The 23509-nt window shown below is 38.1% G+C and overlaps 1 long non-coding RNA gene across 1 annotated transcript; it reads right to left on the bottom strand.

The window, feature by feature from the left end:
- Nucleotides 1-400: 400 nt before the first annotated feature.
- On the bottom strand, nt 401-2654 carry LOC148766426 (uncharacterized). The gene is made up of 3 exons (XR_016034970.1): nt 2347-2654; nt 2120-2225; nt 401-614 (listed from the first exon to the last, which is right to left on the bottom strand). It is a non-coding gene; the product is annotated as an uncharacterized LOC148766426 (long non-coding RNA).
- Between the last annotated feature and the right edge of the window lie 20855 nt (nt 2655-23509).

Here is a 23509-nt window from a genome sequence, read left to right as displayed (position 1 = left end):
CGGAGTTTTTATAGCGTTGGTGAAGCGCTATTGTAGAGAACTTTATGATAGCGTTTTTTGTGTGCTATTATTGAATTTTTATTAGCGTTGGTTAAACGCTATAATATGTTTTCATAGCATTTTTCAATTGATGTAGTTTAACTTTCATGGCTAATAACCGGACGCTATTATTCACTTGTTGTGGCGTTTAGCCAAACGCTATAGTTAATTTTGTAATAGCAATGTGTTTATGTTATACATTTAATTTTGTAATAGCAATTTCATTCAATTGGTGCAAATTATACACCTTTTATTTAATTTCTTTTGCAGCATTTTAATTTGCTATTATTTCTTCACGTTATAATTATTTTCGACATGACATTATATGGACAACAATAAATATACTAAAGATAAAATCATATGGAGCATAACCAAAATTTGCATTGATAATAAAAACAAAATATTTACATTTTGGTTATTTAATGCCATTCACCAAATGGTAAATATCCTTACCATAATCTTTGCTAGTTATTTGAAATAAGACATAATAATAGCAGGAACCATAAAAATTGCACGTTCAAACACCCCTAGAACAAGCTTCCGCTGATATCGACTCTCATGTTTCCTTCATTTACCTGTTAAGAATAACCAATAAACTTGGTACGTGATATTTGAAAGTTACAGTAGAAACATAGAACTCAGCTAATTGTAAGACAAAATATTCAATCTCATATATTAATCCCTAAATTTAATCATCAGATTAAACTAAGTTACTAACAATTACACAGTCAGTCCAACACCATATATTCGTTCGTGAAGTGTTCAACCCGGCACCATCCTAACTTATAGAACCACTGACTTTTGTTGTATTTCTCCAATAACCGTCATTTCATGATAACAATCAATGAAATCAAGTAATAAAAAAGTATTATAGCATATCTACAAGGACAAAAAAAAGTAATAATCTAATGAAGCCAAACATGCAGTATCATTAAACAACAAATGGAAAGCTAAAGGAAAACAAGAATATTATCAAAAAGTGATATACACTTAGCTTTCAAGACTTGATATGCAACAAGTTCAAATTTAACTACATCCCCTCTTTTAAAGTTGGAGTAAAAAAAATAGTTAAGGTCGTACAATTTCCCTGCAAAAGTCATTAGTATTTACATCAGCAAAGTATATAAAATAAATATCAGGAAATATTAGGGGGCTTTCAGTCATACCACTACCAAAATAATCAATAATTATAGGAATGTATAAGTAATTAAGATTAAAGAACAAACCTGAAAACTAAGACCAAAACTAGCTTCAGATACAAACATTAAGCTATTTCTCATCACATGTTGGCTAAAGATGTCATGTTAGAATAATATATGTACTTAACTAAAAGGGATTTCGAAATTTATAGATTGTGTTCATCAAAAGATTTCATATACTCATCTATTCAGATGTATCTATGTACAAATATTTGCACTTAAAATAATAGAATTGAAGAAATTTTATTAAGAATGTGAATTGACAATTATCTGTTATCACTCTTCACAAAGTAAAAAAAAAAATTAGTATATCTTCTCCCATTGAAAATAAGATCTATTTTCATCAATACATCTATGGCCTACAAAGTCAAACTTCAAAATACAATACATAGAAAACCAAACAATTTTAATAGATATCAAGTTTTGTAACAGAATCATATATTAAGAATTAGTGCATATCATCTAAACAATTATAAAGTAGAAAGACACGTGAAAGCCTATGTTATAGATATTTAACATTGAATCCCAATATTTAAAAAAATGTCCTGCAAGAAAGCACAAAAGTGTTTCTTCTACATTAGAATCCACAATGCAAATGATGATATTCATACATCGGACATACCTTAATCACTTTTTGTTTCCCATTCTAGTTTCTTATGAGATTAAAAATGACCATTCATGTTGTAGTAATGACTTAGATTGTTAATACAGACTACAAAGGAGATCGACGATCGATCATAATTTTTTTTATGAATTATACCAATGTAGTTACAATACAAGTACACCGATAAAGAGAAATTATGGAACCCAAAATCGAAGAGAAAAAGAAAAAAAAAACATCATATGTATGTTGCAGAAAATAATTGGGTGAAGGCCACAACCTTTTTTCACCGTCAAGCCGATTATATTTACTGCAAAGGAGTACAAGAACAATCTCTATACAGTCATAATTGCACCAATAAATTAAAATGAAGAGGGCTCCATATTCTGTTGTAGAAACAGAGTAAAGAACAAATCAATTTAGTAGAATTAGGGTTCATTGAAAAGAAAAAAAAACTAAATAAAGAAAAATCAACATAAAATCAGATAAATAGAGAACGAAAATTACCAATTATTCAATTAGGCCAAGAAGGAAAGAGTATCAGCAAGATGGCGCCGACTGGTCGAGCGAGAGAGAGAGCTGACTGTAAAAATTATTGGATGAAGGTTTCATTTATTCTTCCAATACAAAGAAATGAGCGAGAATTTTGAGATATGGTTGGACGATGTAGAGGAGAGAATTACTTCGATGGTGGAGGCGAGAGACTCGGATGACGGAGGAAACATTTTGCGGGATTGGCTTTCCCCCTTTTTTCTACTTCACATTTACAGACCATGAATTTTAAGTTAAAAAAACCAACATAAAAAGAGTTGTCAATTCTACATCGTTTTTATAGGGTTATTGATTGTTATTTAATTTAACGAAAACTAGTTATAGCATTATTTGTGTAACACCCCGTAAATATGTAAGTTGTTTAAGTCTGGGGATAATTGAATTTAATTAGTTAATATGTGTCGATATGAGATTATAATATATCTCGAATTTGATGGGAAGTGTAGAATTGTAATTATCTAAAGTTGTGGCATCTATTTAGTAATTAAGAAAACAATTTGGCCTTATAGCCAATTTTCAGAATTTATATTTGAGATAGGAATTGACGTGTACATCGTCAATTCACAATACTCCTTTGGCAGCCACGTTTCTTCTTTTCTCCCCAACTCTTCTCTCTCCCTCACCGTCTCTCTACCTCACCGTCTCTCTCTTATCATCTCTCTCTTTCTCTCTATCTTCCTCTCTTCTCTCTCTCTCTCTCTATATTGATTCTTGGCTGAAATACCCAATTCATATTATCAGCATAATCGGGGCTGCGTGGATGCTTTAGCAAAGGGTATTAATGATCAGCTCATATGATTAGAAATATTGGGAAGTCAAATTTAAAGTGGTGGTGGTCTCCAGCAGCAGTCGCCGGCGGTGGTGGCTGGAATCCGACAAAGAAGATAAGCTGTCCAAAATCTGAATTTCAGCTTTTGGTCCTTTGAAGAATAAATTGCTCGGAGGCCTTAAAGGTTGAATATTGACGATCAGGACACACGGTTAGAAACCTCGAGATGTTAGCTTTCCATTGGTGTTGGAGCTCGGTAGTATTAATCGGCGGTGGTTGCCGGAATCGGGCGAGAAGTTCAGCCTGCTCGCTGGACCTATAATGAAATCTGCTGCCGCACCTGTTTTCGGAGCCAAAATCGAAGGGTTTGGAGTAAGAATTTGGGAATAATTCCTTCACAAAACTCGTAGAGGACATCGTAAACTATAAGTAAGTGTTCAATTGTACCGAATTAGAGTATTCAATATACGTGTTTTAGAGGTCGGAATCCGATGACAGTAATCTGCCGGAAACAGGGCAGTTTTGAGTATCTTCATGCGGGACTTTTTTCGATATGTTGGGATTATAATTTGGGCTATGTGCCTTCATTAAACTTGTATATTAAACTTCCACGTTTCATTTGATGTATTATTTGGACAATTTGGATAACCTTACAATTTGTTATGATTTTTCAAACGGGCTGTGACAGTAAACAAAATTATACGAAAATCTGGCAGGTTTATGTGTCTATCTTTCGGGGTTGTTATGGACGGGTTATGTTGTTAGTTTGGGATTAGTGTCTTTAGTGAACTTGTAGATACAAATGTTATCTTTAACTATATATATTATTTAGGTCATTCGGATAGGTACGACGATCGCAGTGATTATTTGAATAGAGTGCCACGAGAAGCAATTCTTAGTATATGTTTAAGAAATTGACTATGTCATATAGTGGATGGTAATATGGCTATATTAGTGTTTGGAATCTTATTTAGTTCTTATATTTTCATAGGTGTTGAGCGTAGTAAAGCTCTCACTCAAGGTTTAAGCTTAACGATGCTTCTATAGCACTTCTATAACACTAGCGTTGGACTCCAGGTGAGAAACTATGACTCCTTATCCAATTTCTTTCTTGCGCATAATATCTCCTTTGTTTGAACCGAATATTTTGTATATATTGAAGCCTTCGATACCTTGATTATATTTGTTCTTGAAATATAATCCTTAATGTTCTGCGAGCATATTGTTTTCTTGGCTCGAACTTGGAACCTTGATCCTGTTTCCTGAAATCTTCAACTTGTCATTTCTCTTGGTTGCTATGTTAACGGTTAATTCTTATACTTATTCTTGGCCTGAACATTTTCCTTGAATCGATATTGAACTATATTTATTCTCAAAATCTTGTCTTGAATGCTTTCCGAGAATAAATATTTCGTTGGCTCGAACTTGAATCTCATGTTTATTGAATTCATTGAGATATTGATATACTCGTTCTTGGAATCCGATATTGAACTTATGGTTCTTCTTGACTCTCATATTCATGAACATTCACTCCTTGACTTGAACTGAATTCTCGAACATGTTCATTATCCTGAGACTTGATATTCAATTATCATGATCGTGACTTATCTTGTGAATGATTGACTTGATTCTTGAATTGATTCTTGAAATGAATGACTTGATATTCCTAAAAGGAATGATATTGATTCTTGAACCTATTGTCCCCACCCTTGAGGACGCTCTTGGGGGAGCTGGGCCCTAGGACCATTTCGGCAAGACGATCGGGCAGTATTGGGCTGACGATGACTGGTCTCCGAATGGTACCTCCTGATGGTTTGGACTCACGTTCGTTTGGAGTTAAATGTTCTTGAGCCGAATCGGCACGTTCTGGTCGTGCCTCTTGCTTGTTTCCGACCGAGTGGCCACTCGGGACGGAGTGGAGGGATAAGGATGTGATATGATTTTATTTGTTGGGAGTTACAAGGTTGGAGACCCTACCAAATATTGAACTCAAGCCGTACATGTTACACTCTTGTACATGTTCAACTCCTGTTAATGAAATTCTTGTAAAGTCTCTCGATATATGTTCTGTTCTGTTGATTCTCATCATACTCATGGATCATATGTTTTTCACTAAGTCATTCGGACTTATTCATTTCTCCTTTCTGATATTAATGCGCAGGTAAAAGAAAGATTTATACCTAAATTTTCATACTAAGAGTTAAAGCTCGTGTATGCCTCCGATTAGTCTCGTCGATAAGTATCTCTATTTATGTTCCGTATAGGAATCCTTTGATCGAGAATTTTGTAATAGAGTGAGTGCTGTCGAAGTCGACTTGTAATAAAACCTCCTGTTGTAAACACGATGGTATAGATATTGGGGGTTTAATGTTTTGATCGTCGAAATTTTGAGGAGAATATTTGGGATCATTGAATGTACTGCATGTTGAGTTGTGTTCCGCCACGAGGTGCCTGCTACTCGGGGCGGGGCGCTACAGGTGGTATCAGAGCTTTGGGTTGGTAGAGCTTTCGGTTGGTAAAGCTTTGGGTTGGATGCCCGAGCGATGATGAAAAGGGATCTTTGAGAATTGTAGAGCTATGAATTTAATCTTGGGAAAATGAGAAGATAGGTAGTAATCGAGTATTAAAGGCATTGATATAATTCTTTAGCGTCTATTACTGATATAGATAGTGAGGAATACCCCGTAGAAATATCTATCATAAACAACCTGAGACGCAGTTTGAGATTATCGGTTCTTTTGGTTACTTCAATTGACTTCCAATTCTCCCAATTCTCCAATGTTGATCACGAGTGAGGTTTCTAGTCTCACTTGAATTTGGTAACACCTTTTCTTGCAGATATCCCATTCCTTTTTTCTTCATAACTTGACTTCCTTATCGAAACCATATTATCTCGTTTTGAGTATTGATTTACGGTGAACCAAATATTCGGGAGTTCTTTTGTTCACTCCTTATCATTCCAATGAATTCAATTTTGCTTCGCTGGCCTATACTGTCTAATTTCATTTGTGGATCGTAATAAATTTTCTTATCTCATTGTAATACCTCATAGTCTTGGTTACCAATGTTGTGAGGTTTCCTACCCCTTCAAATTCCACATGGTTTGAATTATCCCTTCTTTTGAAGCCCCTTACCTTATTGTGCTACCATCTCCACCTTCTTTCCTTTTTAAATATTCTATGGTTTTGGCTTATCTATTTGCCGAGACTTCTTTTCCCGTTCGCTCATTTTGAATACGTCATGACTTTGGTCATTTTCTTGTGAGGCTTCTTACTTCATTATGTTACCATCTGCTTTGATCATCTGCCTGGTTTAATCATCTACCTGATTGTGAGGTTTTGTATCTCTTTGAACACTCTATAGTTTCGGCGAATCTATTTGTCGAGACTTTTTGTTTCTTGAATATTGCTTTACTTAATCTATACTACTTCATTTTTCCGTGTTCCAATTTTCTTGAAAATCTCGTGATTTTGTTTAAGTGCCTTTGAGGTCCCTATTCTCGTTTGATTTGGCTATACCATTGTCATTATTCTCATGTCGGATCAATCCTTCTACCTATTTTTGAGATTCTTGTTCTTTGGCATCAAAATTCAATTCTTGTACATGTATTGTTCCATTGTTATTATTGATCACAATGGAACTCCCATATCTCATTTCAAAACTCTTTATCTCATTTCAATACTTCGGCATCTCGCTTACCTACTTTTTCAGGTATTTGATTCTTTGTATACAATATTGCTTGACTATCTTACTTCCTCCCACTATTGATCACGAGTGAGGTATTTGATCTCGTTTGAATGCCTGGATTTCCTTGTTCCATTCTCTTTTGAGATTCCTCATCTTATTTAATACTTCTCGATTTGGGTAGCCTATTATGTGAGGTTTCTTATTCCTTTGAAACCTTGTGATTCGACTTCTTCATATCGCTTCTTGTTGTTCCCTCTCACTCATAGGCCATGATTATTGTTAATTCAGGGTTAAAGGTATAGACCTTGTTTCGGCAATGTCATGTAATATGACTACAGATGTATGCATCTATTGTTATATCATCTTGTGGATTCGACCTGGAATAATTTCGACGATTATCTTACTCGACGTAAAACGATTATGTAGTTATCACGACTTAGAAATTCTATAGAGTTTGTTGACTCTTAAGGTATCTTGAGCATTTTGAATTCTTGATTCTAACCGTCAGGGTACAGGGAGCTAAGTGTTGTGCAGGGCAAAGTGCTACCCAACGGGAGCCACCTCTTAATCTTGCATGAGCCACCTCTAGAGTCCCTAGTATCCGATAAGTCAGCTATATCTTGACATTGGATTATCTGTTTTTGCAATTCTATTTGGTTAATATCAAGAGCTAAGTGCTATGTGGAGAAGGTGTTTAAAGTACAACACCAATGTCAATAACACTGTAGAGGATTTCACTTCTCTTTGTAAGATGTGAACGAACAACTACAAGAATTCGTCCTTGATGATCAACTTGCTATAAATAAGTTTTGCCCGTCATGTCGTTTGGTTGAAGTAATTCACCATCGGCATTAATAGACATAATGTGTGTAATGTTCGTGTTGGGGATCGTGCATGTATACGCAGCGGAATTTAAAAAATTTATATCGAACTAGTTTCGATTACATGCATAAACTAATCACATAGTCAACGTACATTAACGCTTCCGCCATACATATGGTAAATTTTCGATTTAATTGAAAATACGTATAATCGAAAATCACGAAACATGCTTATACATCATTTAATGAAATCGAAACACATAATCGCATATTACTCATAGTCATAAATTGCAATTCATACAAACATGTTCGAATTAATCCACGACAGTTTCGATTTGTTTACCTCTTGTAGCGTGAGATTTCAACGAATCGAAATCAAGAACCAATCACGTACAAGCTGCGATTACCACTCCTCGGGGCTGCAGGAACACCACCGAACGGCAGCTGGTCCGTAGGTGGAGCGACGGCGGCGCGTGCGTGACAACGGCGGCGGCGCGTGGGCGGTGCAGCGGCGCGTGCGGTGGTGTGGCAATTCCGTCGGGGCAGCAGCTCCTCTCCAATTAGGTTTCACCTCGAATAAACGGATCTCCCCCTACTGTAGCACTAGATACAAAGGGGTTAGATAACAAGGGAATACGATAGAGAAAGGAGAGGGAAAAACCGGCGGATTCCGGCGGCGGACGCGGTGGTGCGGTGGTGCAGCAACGGCCGAGAGGGAGGACGGCTAGGGCTTGAGCGGCTAGGGTTTGTTGTGTAAAAATCTGATCTCAAACTCTTGTTTGAGGTCTATTTATACCTAGGGTTTTCAACCCTAGCGGGCTTAAGTCATTGGGCTTGACCCACTGATGCATTAAGCCCATTCCCTCGTCGGCCTCGTTTCTAATAAACGATCGTCCACAAAATTATAACAAAATTATATTTGTGACGAGCTCAAAGTCCTCGTCGATACGAGTGCCTCTTCGAAATTTCCAATTTCCAAAATTGGAAACTTCCACTTTAGTGGACTTGCTAAATCGGGAAACTTCCCAATTTAGAAAGTTCACTAAATTCCGCATTTCTCTTTCTCCACGTTTATTCCGACTCGTAATCCACAATCACGAATCTTGGACTCAATCATATTGACCTCCAACTTTGCAAAGATTAACATATTAATCTATGCTCATTGTTATCAAGGATCCATGTTACACGAGAAGTGTGACCCTCAATGGTTCAGGTGTATGCTAGCCGTGGGCTCACAACTCTTTGTGATTCGAACAACACATTGTTCTTATACGAACTCCTCCCAAGAGTCCCGATTAGGGTAAAACTCATTTTACCTAATCCCGATCAAATCGGTGCCCAACGAATCAAGATTGGCGTCTAGCAACTACGCATCATGATTCCCTAGATACAAATGAAGTGCCTGCAAGAACCTTATGATATAGTTAGCGTACAGTACGATCCCTTCGTAGCACATGTCCCGATTGAACTAGAGGCATTGGTTCACCGAGACCTCTTATAAAGTTCAATAACCGTGCGAACGTTCTAGGTATTATAAATCCGTTCGTGTGCGACTTAGGGAAACACATTTCCCTAATCACCCCACTATCAACTCTGGCCAGAGATTCCATGGATTATAAACCGTCAGAACACACAGGACATCCATGACTACTCAAGCGCTCGAATCCCCTACTACAATACACAGACTTCACACTAGATTTCGGATTGCACGAACGTTGGCCCTTGGTGCGGTCCGCGGTGGGACTCAGGGACAGGTCACGATACAATCGGTCCTCTAGTGAAGTCACGGTGATGTCTGGGTCTTAAGGACTAATGGTGTACAACTATATCTTAGAAACCTATTACTCGATGAATGAGAACCACTTATAGATTTCTAGGGCGAGGGAGTTCAGTGAACTCATCCAGTATGAGCACCCACTCAAGTATGCCGATGTCACAACACCGAGGACTGATGAGACGCAGTACACATACACTAAGTGCTAGTCTCAAAAGGGAAAGGCCGGTATCCTCATTATTGGCGTAACCCATCGACTAGGAACAAGGTTTAACAGTTACATTACATTGCTGAGTTATCTCACGATTCTACTAGATCAACTCACAGTAATAGAGTAACTCGTTAGGACTATATCTATGCTGCTTGCATGGGATAACAGATATAGAATGCCAAATATGATATTTTATTATTACGAACGAAAAACGATTGTTTTATTACAAAGAAAAGAGAAAGACCACAGCCACAAGTTGGCTTGCCGGTCACTTACTCTAACAATCTCCCACTTGACCTAAAGCCAACTACTCATAAATCTAAGTCCCATCGACTCTCGATGTTTCTCGTGGACTGATCCTGACAATGGCTTGGTGAAGGGATCTGCAATATTGTCCTCCGAGGTGACTCTGTCTAGCTTGACTTCACCTCTCTCTATGATCTCTCGGATCACATGGTATTTTCTCAACACGTGCTTCGACTTCTGATGAGCTCTTGGTTCCTTAGCTTGTGCTACGGCTCCGTTGTTATCGCAGTACAGCCGTACTAGATCGCTAGCGTTCGGAAATACACCCAACTCTTGGATGAATTTCCTAATCCATGACCCTTCCTTTGAAGCATCTGATGCTGCAATATATTCAGCCTCGGTGGTGGAATCAGCCGTCGTGCCTTGTTTGGAACTCTTCCAACACACGGCACCTCCGTTGACTTTGAATATATACCCCGAGTTTGACTTCGAGTCATCCACATCCGATTGAAAACTAGAATCCGTGAAGCCTTCTATTTTCAACTCGGTATCCCCATAGACCAAAAACAAATCTCGAGTTCTTCGCAAGTACTTGAGAATGTCCTTCACAGCCTTCCAATGGGCTGGGCCGGGGTCGGACTGATATCTGCTTGTGACGCTTACATCATACGCAATATCAGGTCGTGTACACAGCATGCCATACATTATGCTTCCTATAGCGGATGCATAAGGTGTCCTTTTCATCTCCTCGATTTCCATTTGCGTTTGAGGACGCATGGATTTCGAGAGACGAACCCCATGGGACATTGGCAAGAATCCCTTCTTGGATTCTTCCATGCTAAACCGTTTAAGAACGGTGTCTATGTACATGGATTGGGACAAGCCAAGCAATCTCCTCGATCTATCTCTACAGATCCGTATTCCCAATACGTAGGATGCTTCTCCCAAATCCTTCATCGAGAAACGTGTGGATAACCATACTTTAGTCGACTGCAACATCCCTACATCATTCCCAATGAGTAGTATGTCATCAACATAAAGTACAAGAAAAGTCACTGCACTCCCACTAACCTTCTTGTAGACACAAGGTTCCTCCGGGTTTTTCACAAATTCAAACTCTTTGATAGTTGTGTCGAACCTTTTGTTCCAACTACGGGATGCTTGTTTCAATCCATAAATGGATCGCTGGAGTTTGCAAACCTTTTGCTCATCTCCAGAAGATATGAAGCCTTCCGGCTGCGCCATGTATATTTCTTCCTCAATGTTCCCATTAAGGAAAGAGGTCTTCACATCCATTTGCCATATCTCGTAGTCATACCACGCAGAAATGGCCAGCAAAATCCTAATGGACTTAAGCATAGCAACTGGAGAGAAGGTTTCCTCATAGTCAACTCCTTGCTTTTGAGTATAACCCTTCGCTACTAATCTAGCCTTGTAGGTCGACACCTTTCCATCTACTCCAATTTTCTTCTTATAGATCCACTTGCAGCCTATGGGAACAATTCCCTCGGGTGGATCTACCAAGCTCCATACCTTGTTGGAGTACATAGAGTCCATTTCGGATTTCATGGCATTAAGCCAATGTCCCTTGTCTGTATCCGATACAGCTTCGTTGAAAGTTCTAGGATCACATCCTTGGTCAACTTCATCAACGAGGAATAACCTATCGGGCGCTCTCCGAACTCTTTCGGATCTACGCAGCGACGGTTCAGGAGGTATGTTAGTGGTTTGTTGAATTGGTTCATTATCTGATTGTTGTGCTTGAACTTCAGATTGTGGTTCTCGAACTTCTTCGAGATCAACTACATTGCCCTTTCTATCCGATAGAAATTCCTTCTCAAGGAACACGGCATTTCTCGAGACGAACACCTTTGCCTCGGAAACATAGTAGAATTCGTATCCCATGGAATCCTCGGGATACCCCACAAAATAGCATAGGTCGGATTTTGTATCCAACTTATCTCCCACTAGCCGCTTTACGTAAGCGGGACAACCCCATATCCTAATATGTTTAAACGTGGGTTTCTTGGAGTGCCAAAGTTCATAAGGTGTGGAGTCAAATGCTTTGGTATTAACCCTATTCAGCAAATACACGGCAGTTAGGAGTGGATGACCCCACAGGTATGCCGGTAGCTCGGTGAACCCCATCATAGATCGAACCATGTCTAACAGTGTTCGATTCCGACGTTCGGAAACTCCATTGAGTTGAGGAGTTCCAGGAGGAGTCCATTGAGACAGAATCCCATTCTCTTTAAGATAGTCTATAAACTCAGTACTTAAGTATTCGCCACCACGATCGGATCGTAGTTTCTTAATACGTCTACCGAGTTGGTTTTCTACTTGGTGTCTAAAATCTTTGAACTTTTCAAAAGTTTCAGACTTATACTTCATTAAGTGTACGAAACCATACCTAGAATAATCATCGGTAAAGGTAACGAAGTAGTTAAAACCACCCCTAGCACTAACGCTTAGTGGACCACACACGTCTGAATGGATCAAATCCAAAAGACCCTCGGCTCGTTCCATCTTCCCTTTGAAGGGAGTCTTGGTCATTTTTCCTTTAAGGCAGGATACACAAGTTTGAAGTGATTTAACGTCCTCCAAGGAGAACATTCCTTCACTAACAAACTTGTTCATCCTTCTTAAGGAAATGTGACCTAGTCGAGCGTGCCAAAGTTGTGCGGGGTTAAGACTTATATCTTTTCGTTTTGCTGATATAAAGTTAATAGGTATTTCACTTGGATTCAGTTCATATAAGTTGTTTATAAGTTGTCCCTTACAAATCATATTTTGTTCCTTTTGTATAATGCAAATCGAATTTCCAAAAACAAAAGTAAAACCTTCATTATCCAAAACAGGAATATAAATAAGGTTTCGAATAAGTGACGGAACAAATAAACAATTGTTCAAAACAATGGAAAAACTAGAATCCAAAACAGAAAGATAAATTGTCCCAATGGCTTCAGCAGCAACCCTTGCTCCGTTGCCCATTCTTAGGTAGGTCTCACCCACATTAAGCTTCCTACTTCTTGTCATGAGCTGCAAATCATTACAAAGATGTGAGCCACAACCAGTATCCAATACCCAAGCAGAAGATTTAACGGACAAGTTAACTTCAACTAAATACGTACCCTTTTCTGAACGTTTCTGATCGAGGTAAGCCTTGCAGTTGCGCCTCCTCTACTTGGAGCACAAGTTTCAGATTGCGAAGCCAATCCAAATAGTTTGGACCGGTGAGTTTGTTTTGGTCGAGGATTGAGGAAAGGGGATGTTTGGACATTGTTGTTGAGAAAATTTTAAGAAGACAATAATTAGAGTTTAGTTCGTAATAATCGTTACAATTAAAATTTTGGACTTTTATGTTTTAATTGTTCTCCCACTAATTTTATCGAATTCCACCACCCTCTAGCAGACAATCGAGAAAACTTATTTTTCTTTAATGGGCTTTAGGTCCAATAGCGCTAATGTAACCCGTAGTTAATCTATCCCGATTACATAAGCCTAAAGGTAGAGTACTATCAATCACATCACTATGTGACCCTAAAGTTCGATTTACCTCACACTTGATAACGACCTAAGTTAATCTAGCGAATATCAAAATCTTCGTGTGTCAAGTCTATCCTACCAATATGAGATGTCATAGATCCAACTATATCAAACTAATGCAATCCCTAGTTAATCTAGCCGACCACATTAATCCAACATAATTTTATCTATGACCGTATCTCCATCTAATGTCAATTAAATTACAGCTTATCCCACAATAGCACTCCCCGCTAACACGGCTTACTGCACTATTATGAGAGGCTACACATAATTTAATTGTTGGTAGAAGGAAAGAAAAATTCAACAATTTGGTTTTTCTTTATAGCTTGATAATTATTCTTAATTAAGAATGAGGGATTTTATTTATTAAATCTTATTAGCTCATCGGAAGTTTTAGGTTATGATCGTTTGTGATTCCTACAACTATGTTCTCTAGGTATGTGGAAACGCATATTGATCCTAAGAGAGACATACGATCATCATCGTACTTAATCACAATTATTCATCTCATGAATTAATTAATAAATACGATAAATTGCAAATATAATTAACGGACTTCCTTCATTCATAAATCATTCAAATAAGAATGAAGTCCATTAATTATTTGCCATCTAATTTGTGTTCCATTAATTAAACTAATTTAACGATTAAATTAAATAATTAATCCAACACTATTCTTTGAATTCAAATTAAATTAATGGATCAATTATCTAATTGGGTTTAATTGATAAATAATTTCAAAAATTAAAAATCAATTAATTTTAATATTAATCTCAGAAAATCAATTAAAGAATTTTTTTTTTTTTTTTTTTTTTTTTTTTTTTTTTTTTTGTTGTTGCTGACCGGACCGGTCCGACCGGACCGGTTCGGTCAGCTGGGGAAAAACAGCAGAAAAACGAGTTTTCAAAATTTTATATTTTCTGAAATATTCAAAATATTTAATTAATATTAAACCACCCAATTTGATAACACCAAAAATTCAACAATTCAACAAATCGAAGCATGCTTTCGAAAACGATAAACACGTTGACAAATAAACGATTTACCCGTGGCTCTGATACCACTGTTGGGGATCGTGCATGTATACGAAGCGGAATTTAAAAAATTTATATCGAACTAGTTTCGATTACATGCATAAACTAATCACATAGTCAACGTACCTTAACGCTTCCGCCATACATATGGTAAATTTTCGATTTAATTGAAAATACGTATAATCGAAAATCACGAAACATGCTTATACATCATTTAATGAAATCGAAACACATAATCGCATATTACTCATAGTCATAAATTGCAATTCATACAAACATGTTCGAATTACTCTACGACAGTTTCGATTTGTTTACCTCTTGTAGCGTGAGATTTCAACGAATCGAAATCAAGAACCAATCACGTACAAGCTGCGATTACCAATCCTCGGGGCTGCAGGAACACCACCGAACGGCAGCTGGTCCGTAGGTGGAGCGACGGCGGCGCGTGCGTGACAACGGCGGCGGCGCGTGGGCGGTGCAGCGGCGCGTGCGGCGGTGTGGCAATTCCGTCGGGGCAGCAGCTCCTCTCCAATTAGGTTTCACCTCGAATAAACGGATCTCCCCCTACTGTAGCACTAGATACAAAGGGGTTAGATAACAAGGGAATACGATAGAGAAAGGAGAGGGAAAAACCGGCGGATTCCGGCGGCGGACGGCGGTGGTGCGGCGGTGCAGCAACGGCCGAGAGGGAGGACGGCTAGGGCTTGAGCGGCTAGGGTTTGTTGTGTAAAAATCTGATCTCAAACTCTTGTTTGAGGTCTATTTATACCTAGGGTTTTCAACCCTAGCGGGCTTAAGTCATTGGGCTTGACCCACTGATGCATTAAGCCCATTCCCTCGTCGGCCTCGTTTCTAATAAACGATCGTCCACAAAATTATAACAAAATTATATTTGTGACGAGCTCAAAGTCCTCGTCGATACGAGTGCCTCTTCGAAATTTCCAATTTCCAAAATTGGAAACTTCCACTTTAGTGGACTTGCTAAATCGGGAAACTTCCCAATTTAGAAAGTTCACTAAATTCCGCATTTCTCTTTCTCCACGTTTATTGCGACTCGTAATCCACAATCACGAATCTTGGACTCAATCATATTGACCTCCAACTTTGCAAAGATTAACATATTAATCTATGCTCATTGTTATCAAGGATCCATGTTACACGAGAAGTGTGACCCTCAATGGTTCAGGTGTATGCTAGCCGTGGGCTCACAACTCTTTGTGATTCGAACAACACATTGTTCTTATACGAACTCCTCCCAAGAGTCCCGATTAGGGTAAAACTCATTTTACCTAATCCCGATCAAATCGGTGCCCAACGAATCAAGATTGGCGTCTAGCAACTACGCATCATGATTCCCTAGATACAAATGAAGTGCCTGCAAGAACCTTATGATATAGTTAGCGTACAGTACGATCCCTTCGTAGCACATGTCCCGATTGAACTAGAGGCATTGGTTCACCGAGACCTCTTATAAAGTTCAATAACCGTGCGAACGTTCTAGGTATTATAAATCCGTTCGTGTGCGACTTAGGGAAACACATTTCCCTAATCACCCCACTATCAACTCTGGCCAGAGATTCCATGGATTATAAACCGTCAGAACACACAGGACATCCATGACTACTCAAGCGCTCGAATCCCCTACTACAATACACACTTCACACTAGATTTCGGATTGCACGAACGTTGGCCCTTGGTGCGGTCCGCGGTGGGACTCAGGGACAGGTCACGATACAATCGGTCCTCTAGTGAAGTCACGGTGATGTCTGGGTCTTAAGGACTAATGGTGTACAACTATATCTTAGAAACCTATTACTCGATGAATGAGAACCACTTATAGATTTCTAGGGCGAGGGAGTTCAGTGAACTCATCCAGTATGAGCACCCACTCAAGTATGCCGATGTCACAACACCGAGGACTGATGAGACGCAGTACACATACACTAAGTGCTAGTCTCAAAAGGGAAAGGCCGGTATCCTCATTATTGGCGTAACCCATCGACTAGGAACAAGGTTTAACAGTTACATTACATTGCTGAGTTATCTCACGATTCTACTAGATCAACTCACAGTAATAGAGTAACTCGTTAGGACTATATCTATGCTGCTTGCATGGGATAACAGATATAGAATGCCAAATATGATATTTTATTATTACGAACGAAAAACGATTGTTTTATTACAAAGAAAAGAGAAAGACCACAGCCACAAGTTGGCTTGCCGGTCACCTGGCTACAATTCCTATCTAATGTCAAATTTCCAAATTCGGACTCGAACATGGTCAAAATTGGATTCCAAAAGCGATCATGAAAATACGTGCTACAGTTCGAGGACACGAATGTGCATCAAGAAACGTGCACCAAAACGCTCGCTACAAAATATACTCCACATATGTAAAAGTACAAAAGCATGCACAAAAGTACTCACGCAAAAGTGCATTCGCAAAAAGGATCAAAAAAACACAAACTACAATCCTAGGACATTAATACAAATCAACAAACATGCACAAACACACTCGCTCAAATGGACATGCACAAACGTACATGTAAAAAAATATGCACAAAAGTACATTCGCAACAACGTTCTTAAAAACAAGAAATACAAAAGATACAGTGGAGTGTAGAAATAACACTCAACGTTTACGTTTACGTGGATTTTTTTATGGATTAATTTATATTTTTGTTTTAATTGGTGGATTTACTATCTTATAGGTACAAATTGATAATTAGGTGTCCATGAAGCAAGAATGATCAAAGAGTAAGAAAAGAGTTGCAATTAGGAAAATAAAATCAAATTAGAAGAGATGATCCCTCAACATCTTCGGTAGTGTCCACGAAGTCCAGCATAACTTTCTCATCCGGACTCCAAATCAACTGGTTCCGGCGGCATTATAAAGCTATTTTAGCTGGCTACAATTCCTGTCTAATGTCAAATTTCCATATTAGGACTCGAACATGGTCAAAGATGGATTCAAAAAGCGATCATGAAAATACGTGCCACAGTTCGAGGACACGAATGCGCATCAAGAAACGTCCACCAAAACACTCGCTACAAAATATACGCACATATGTAAAAGTAAAAAAGCATGCACAAAAGTACTGACGCAAAAGTGCATTCGCAAAAAGGATCACGAAAACACAAACAACAATCGTAGGACATTAATACAAATCAACAAACATGCACAAACACACTCGCTCAAATGGACATGCACAAACGTACATGTAAAAAAATATGCGCAAAAGTACATTCGCAACAACAATCTTGAAAACACGAAATACAACACTATAACTTTAACACGCATAACCAAACAATAGGAAAAACACTAAATACCAAAGATACAGTGGAGTGTAGAAATAACACTAAACCTTTACGTTTACGTTGATTTTTTTATGGATTAATTTATTTTTTTGTTTTCATTGGTGGATTTAGTATCTTATAGGTACAACTTGATAATGAGGTGTCCATGAAGCAAAAATGATCAAAGAGTAAGAACAGGGTTGCAATTAGGAAAATAAAATCAAATTAGAAGAGATGATCCCTCAACATCTTCGGTAGTGTCCACGAAGTCGAGCATAACTTTCTCATCCGAACTCCAAATCAACTGGTTTCGGCGGCATTAGAAAGCTATTTTAGCTGGCTACAATTCCTGTCTAATGTCAAATTTACATATTCGGATTTGAACATGGTCAAAATTGGATTCCAAAAGCGATCATGAAAATACGTGCTACAGTTCGAGGACAGGAATGTGCATCAAAAAACGTGCACAAAAACACTCGCTACAAAATATACGCACATATGTAAAAGTACAAAAGCATGCACAAAAGTACTCACGCAAAAGTGCATTTGCAAAAAGGATCACGAAAACACACACTACAATCCTAGGACATTAATTCAAATCAACAAACATGCACAAACACACTCGCTCAAATGGACATGCACAAAGGTACATGTAAAAAAATATGTACAAAAGTACATTCGCAACAACGTTCTTAAAACCACGAAATACAACACTAGGACTTTAACACGTATAACCAAACAATAGCAAAAACACTAAATACAAAAGATACAGTGGAGTGTAGAATAACACTCAACGTTTACGTTTACGTGGATTTTTTTATGGATTAACTAATATTTCTGTTTTAATTGGTGGATTTAGTATCTTATAAGTACAAATTGATAATTAGGTGTCCATGAAGCAAAAAATATCAAAGAGTAAGAAAAGAGTTGCAATTAGGAAAATAAAATCAAATTAGAAGAGAGGATCCCTCAACATCTTCGGTAGTGTCCGCGAAGTCGAGCATAACTTTCTCATACGGACTCCAAATCAACTAGTTCCGGCAGCATTACAAAGCTATTTTAGCTGGCTACAATTCCTGTCTAATGTCAAATTTCCAAATTCGGACTCGAACATGGTCAAAATTGGATTCTAAAAGCGATCATGAAAATACGTGCTACAGTTCGAGGACACGAATGTGCATCAAGAAACGTGCACCAAAACGCTCGCTACAAAATATACTCCACATATGTAAAAGTACAAAAGCATGCACAAAAGTACTCACGCAAAAGTGCATTCGCAAAAAGGATCAAAAAAACACAAACTACAATCCTAGGACATTAATACAAATCAACAAACATGCACAAACACACTCGCTCAAATGGACATGCACAAACGTACATGTAAAAAAATATGCACAAAAGTACATTCGCAACAACGTTCTTAAAAACAAGAAATACAACACTAGGACTTTAACACGCATAACCAAACAATAGCAAAAACACCAAATACAAAAGATACAGTTGAGTGTAGAAATAACACTCAACGTTTACGTTTACGTGGATTTTTTTATGGATTAACTTATATTTTTGTTTTAATTGGTGGATTTACTATCTTATAGCTACAAATTGATAATTAGGTGTCCATGAAGCAAGAATGATCAAAGAGTAAGAAAAGAGTTGCAATTAGGAAAATAAAATCAAATTAGAAGAGATCATCCCTCAACATCTTCGGTAGTGTCCACGAAGTCGAGCATAACATTCTCATCTGGACACCAAATCAACTGGTTCTGGCGGCATTAGAAAGCTATTTTAGCTGGCTACAATTCTTGTCTAATGTCAAATTTCCAAATTCGGACTCGAACATGGTCAAAATTGGATTCCAAAAGCGATCATGAAAATACGTGCTACACTTCGAGGACACGAATGCGCATCAAGAAACGTGCACCAAAACACTCGCTACAAAATATACGCACATATGTAAAAGTACAAAAGCATGCACAAAAGTACTCACGCAAAAGTGCATTCGCAAAAAGGATCACGAAAACACAAACGACAATCCTAGGACATTAATACAAATCAAGAAACATGCACAAACACACTCGCTCAAATAGACATGCACAAACGTACATGTAAAAAAATATGCTCAAAAGTACATTCGCAACAACAATCTTGAAAACACGAAATACAACACTAGAACTTTAACACGCATAACCAAACAATAGCAAAAACACTAAATACAAAAGATACAGAGGAGTGTAGAAATAACACTCAACGTTTACGTTTACGTGGATTTTTTTATGGATTAATTTATTTTTTTGTTTTAATTGGTGGATTTAGTATCATATAGGTACAACTTGATAATTAGGTGTCCATGAAGCAAAAATGATCAAAGAGTAACCACGAAATAAAACACTAGAACTTTAACACGCCTAACCAAACAATAGCAAAAACACTAAATACAAAAGATACAGTGGAGTGTAGAAATAACACTCAACGTTTACGTTTACGTGGATTTTTTTATGGATTATTTTTTTATTTTGTTTTAATTGGTGGATTAAGTATCATATAGGTACAACTTGATAATTAGGTGTCCATGAAGCAAAAATGATCTTGAAAACACGAATTACAACACTAGAACTTTAACACGTATAACCAAACAATAGCAAAACCACTAAATACAAAAGATACAATGGAGTGTAGAAATAACACTCAACGTTTACGTTTACGTGGATTTTTTTATGGATTAATTTATATTTTTGTTTTAATTGGTGGATTTAGTATCTTATAGGTACAACTTGATAATTAGGTGTCCAGGAAGCAAAAATGATCAAAGAGTAAGAACAGAGTTGCAATTAGGAAAATAAAATCAAATTAGAAGAGAGGATCCCTCAACATCTTCGGTAGTGTCCACGAAGTCGAGCATAACTTTCTCATCCGGACTCCAAATCAACTGATTTTGGCGGCATTAGAAAGCTATTTTAGATGGCTACAATTCCTGTCTAATGTAAAATTTCCATATTCGCGTTCGAACATGGTCAAAATTGGATTCGAAAAGCGATCATGAAAATACGTGCTACAGTTCGAGGACACGAATGTGCATCAAAAAACGTGCACAAAAACACTCGCTACAAAATATACGCACATATGTAAAGGTACAAAAGCATGCACAAAAGTACTCACGCAAAAGTGCATTCGCAAAAAGGATCACGAAAACACAAACTACAATCCTACGACATTAATACAAATCAACAAACATGCACAAACACACTCGCTCAAATGGACATGCACAAACGTACATGTAAAAATATGCACAAAAGTACATTCGCAAAAACGTTCTTAAAAACAAGAAATACAACACTAGGACTTTAACACGCATAACCAAACAATAGCAAAAACACTAAATACAAAAGATACAGTGGAGTGTAGAAATAGCACTCAACGTTTACGTTTACGTGGATTATTTTATGGATTAACTTATATTTCTGTTTTAATTGGTGGATTTAGTATCTTATAGGTACAAATTGATAATTAGGTGTCCATGAAGTGGAACTCGATAAAATTAGTGGGAGAACAATTAAATAACATAAGGCCAAACATTTAATTGTAATAATCATTTAACGCGAATCTCTAATAATCCTCTTCCCTATACCTCTCAGATAATCATGTCAAAGAATCCCATAATGTCAATCCTCGACAATAAACTCAATGGCCCTAATTACCTAGATTGGTTGCGTAGTCTTAAGCTTGTGCTAACCGTTGAGGGGCGTCTCTATGTTTTAAATGAGAGACTTCCCGCCACTATACCTGCCACAGCGACTGATGCTGAAAAGGAAACTTATGAAGCGAGGAAGAAAGATGACACACATGCTAGGTGCTATATAATAGCCGCCATGGAGCCCTCGTTTGCGAGGAAATATGAGTCTCACATGCATGCTTTCGATATAAAGGCTCATCTCGATAGCATGTATAGTGAGAATATTAGGGCATCGAGGTACGCTGCTACAAAGGAGTTGATCACAGCGAGACTGCGCGAAGGGACTTCGGTCCACGAGCACTGTCTCAAAATGATCACTCTCCTTGAAAAGCTAGTACATCTCGATGTCACCCTCCCGGCCGAGCTCTCGTTGGATTTGATCCTGTTGTCTCTTCCTAGTTCCTATGAATTGTTCATAGTGAACTTCAACATGAACAAACTAGATCCTCCCTTGGATTACTTAATGAACATGTTGGTCAGTTTCGAGTCCACCATTAAGAAAGAGAAGTCTGTTCTCATTGCTGTTACTTGTGGAAAGAATAGTTCTCCCCAAAAGAAGATAAAGGAAATAGTTCCCTTTCCAAACAGCAAGTTCGAAGTGGGTGAAGGTAGTGGGGGCCCCTAAGGCGAAATTCAACAAAACGTAGTGAGATATTAATGATAAAGAACTTTGGCATTCCCGGAAACCCAACTACAAACATATTAGGATATGGGGTTTTCCCGCTTATGTGAAGCGATTAGTGGGAGATAAGTTGGATAGTAAATTCGACTTGTGCTATTTTGTGGGGTATCCCGAAGATTCAATGGGATACGAATTCTATTATGTCAATGAAGCAAAGACGTTTGTTTCAAGAAATGCCACCTTTTTGGAAAGGGAGTTTCTATCCGATAGAAAAGGCAGCATGATAGAACTTGAAGTAGTTCTATAACCACAAAGTGAAGTTCAAGCGCAAGAACAAGTAATCGAACCAATACAACAATCCACTAATATACCTCATGAACCTACGGTACGTAGATCCGAAAGAGTTAGGAAAATGCCGGATAGGTTATTCCTCCTCGAGAATGATGAAGATCATGTTGATCTTGGACAAGATCCAAGAACATACAATGAGGCCGTATCGGATGCGGACATGGGACATTGGCTAACTGCCATGAAATCCGAAATGGACTCCATGTTCTCCAACAAGGTGTGGACCTTGGTAGATCCACCTAAGGGAATTGTTCCTATTGGCTGCAAGTGGATCTATAAGAAGAAAATTGGAGTGGATGAAAAGGTATCGACCTATAAAGTTAGATTGGTAGCGAAATGATACACTCAAAGGCAAGGCGTTGACTATGAGGAAACCTTTTCGCCAGTCGCGATGCTGAAGTCCATTAGGATTTTGCTGGCCATAGTTGCGTGGTACGACCGCCTTCCTTAATGGAGATATTGACGAAGAAATTAACATGGCACAGCCGGAAGGCTTCATATCTTCTGGAAGTGAGCAAAAGGTTTGCAAACTCCTGTGATCCATTTATGGATTGAAACAAGCATCCCGTAGTTGGAACATTAGGTTCGACTAACTATCAAAGAGTTTGATTTTGAGAAGAACCCGGAGGAACCTTGTGTATACAAGAAGGTTAGTGGGAGGGCATTGATATTTTTAGTGCTTTACGTTGATGACATTCTACTCATTGGGAATGACGTAGGAATGTTGCAGCAACCGAAAGCATGGTTGTCCACACGTTTCTCAATGAAGGATTTGGGAGAAGCATCTTATGTATTAGGAATACGCATCTATGGAGATAGAGCGAGAAAGATGTTTGGCTTATCCCAAAGCCTATATATAGACACCGTTATGAAACGGTTTAGCATGGAAGAATCCAAGAAGGGATTCTTGCCAATCTCCCATGGGGTTCGTCTCTCGAAATCTATGTGTCCGCAAACACCTAGTGAAATCGAGGAGATCAAAAGGACGCCCTATGCTTCTGATATAGGAAGCATAATGTATGGCATGCTG

Source organism: Erythranthe guttata, chromosome 12 (genome assembly GCF_056151865.1).
Source record: "Erythranthe guttata isolate IM_541 chromosome 12, IM_541, whole genome shotgun sequence".
NCBI lineage: Eukaryota > Viridiplantae > Streptophyta > Magnoliopsida > Lamiales > Phrymaceae > Erythranthe > Erythranthe guttata.
The sequence above is the reverse complement of the archived record's forward strand: the minus strand, read 5'-3'. Positions and strand labels throughout refer to the sequence as shown.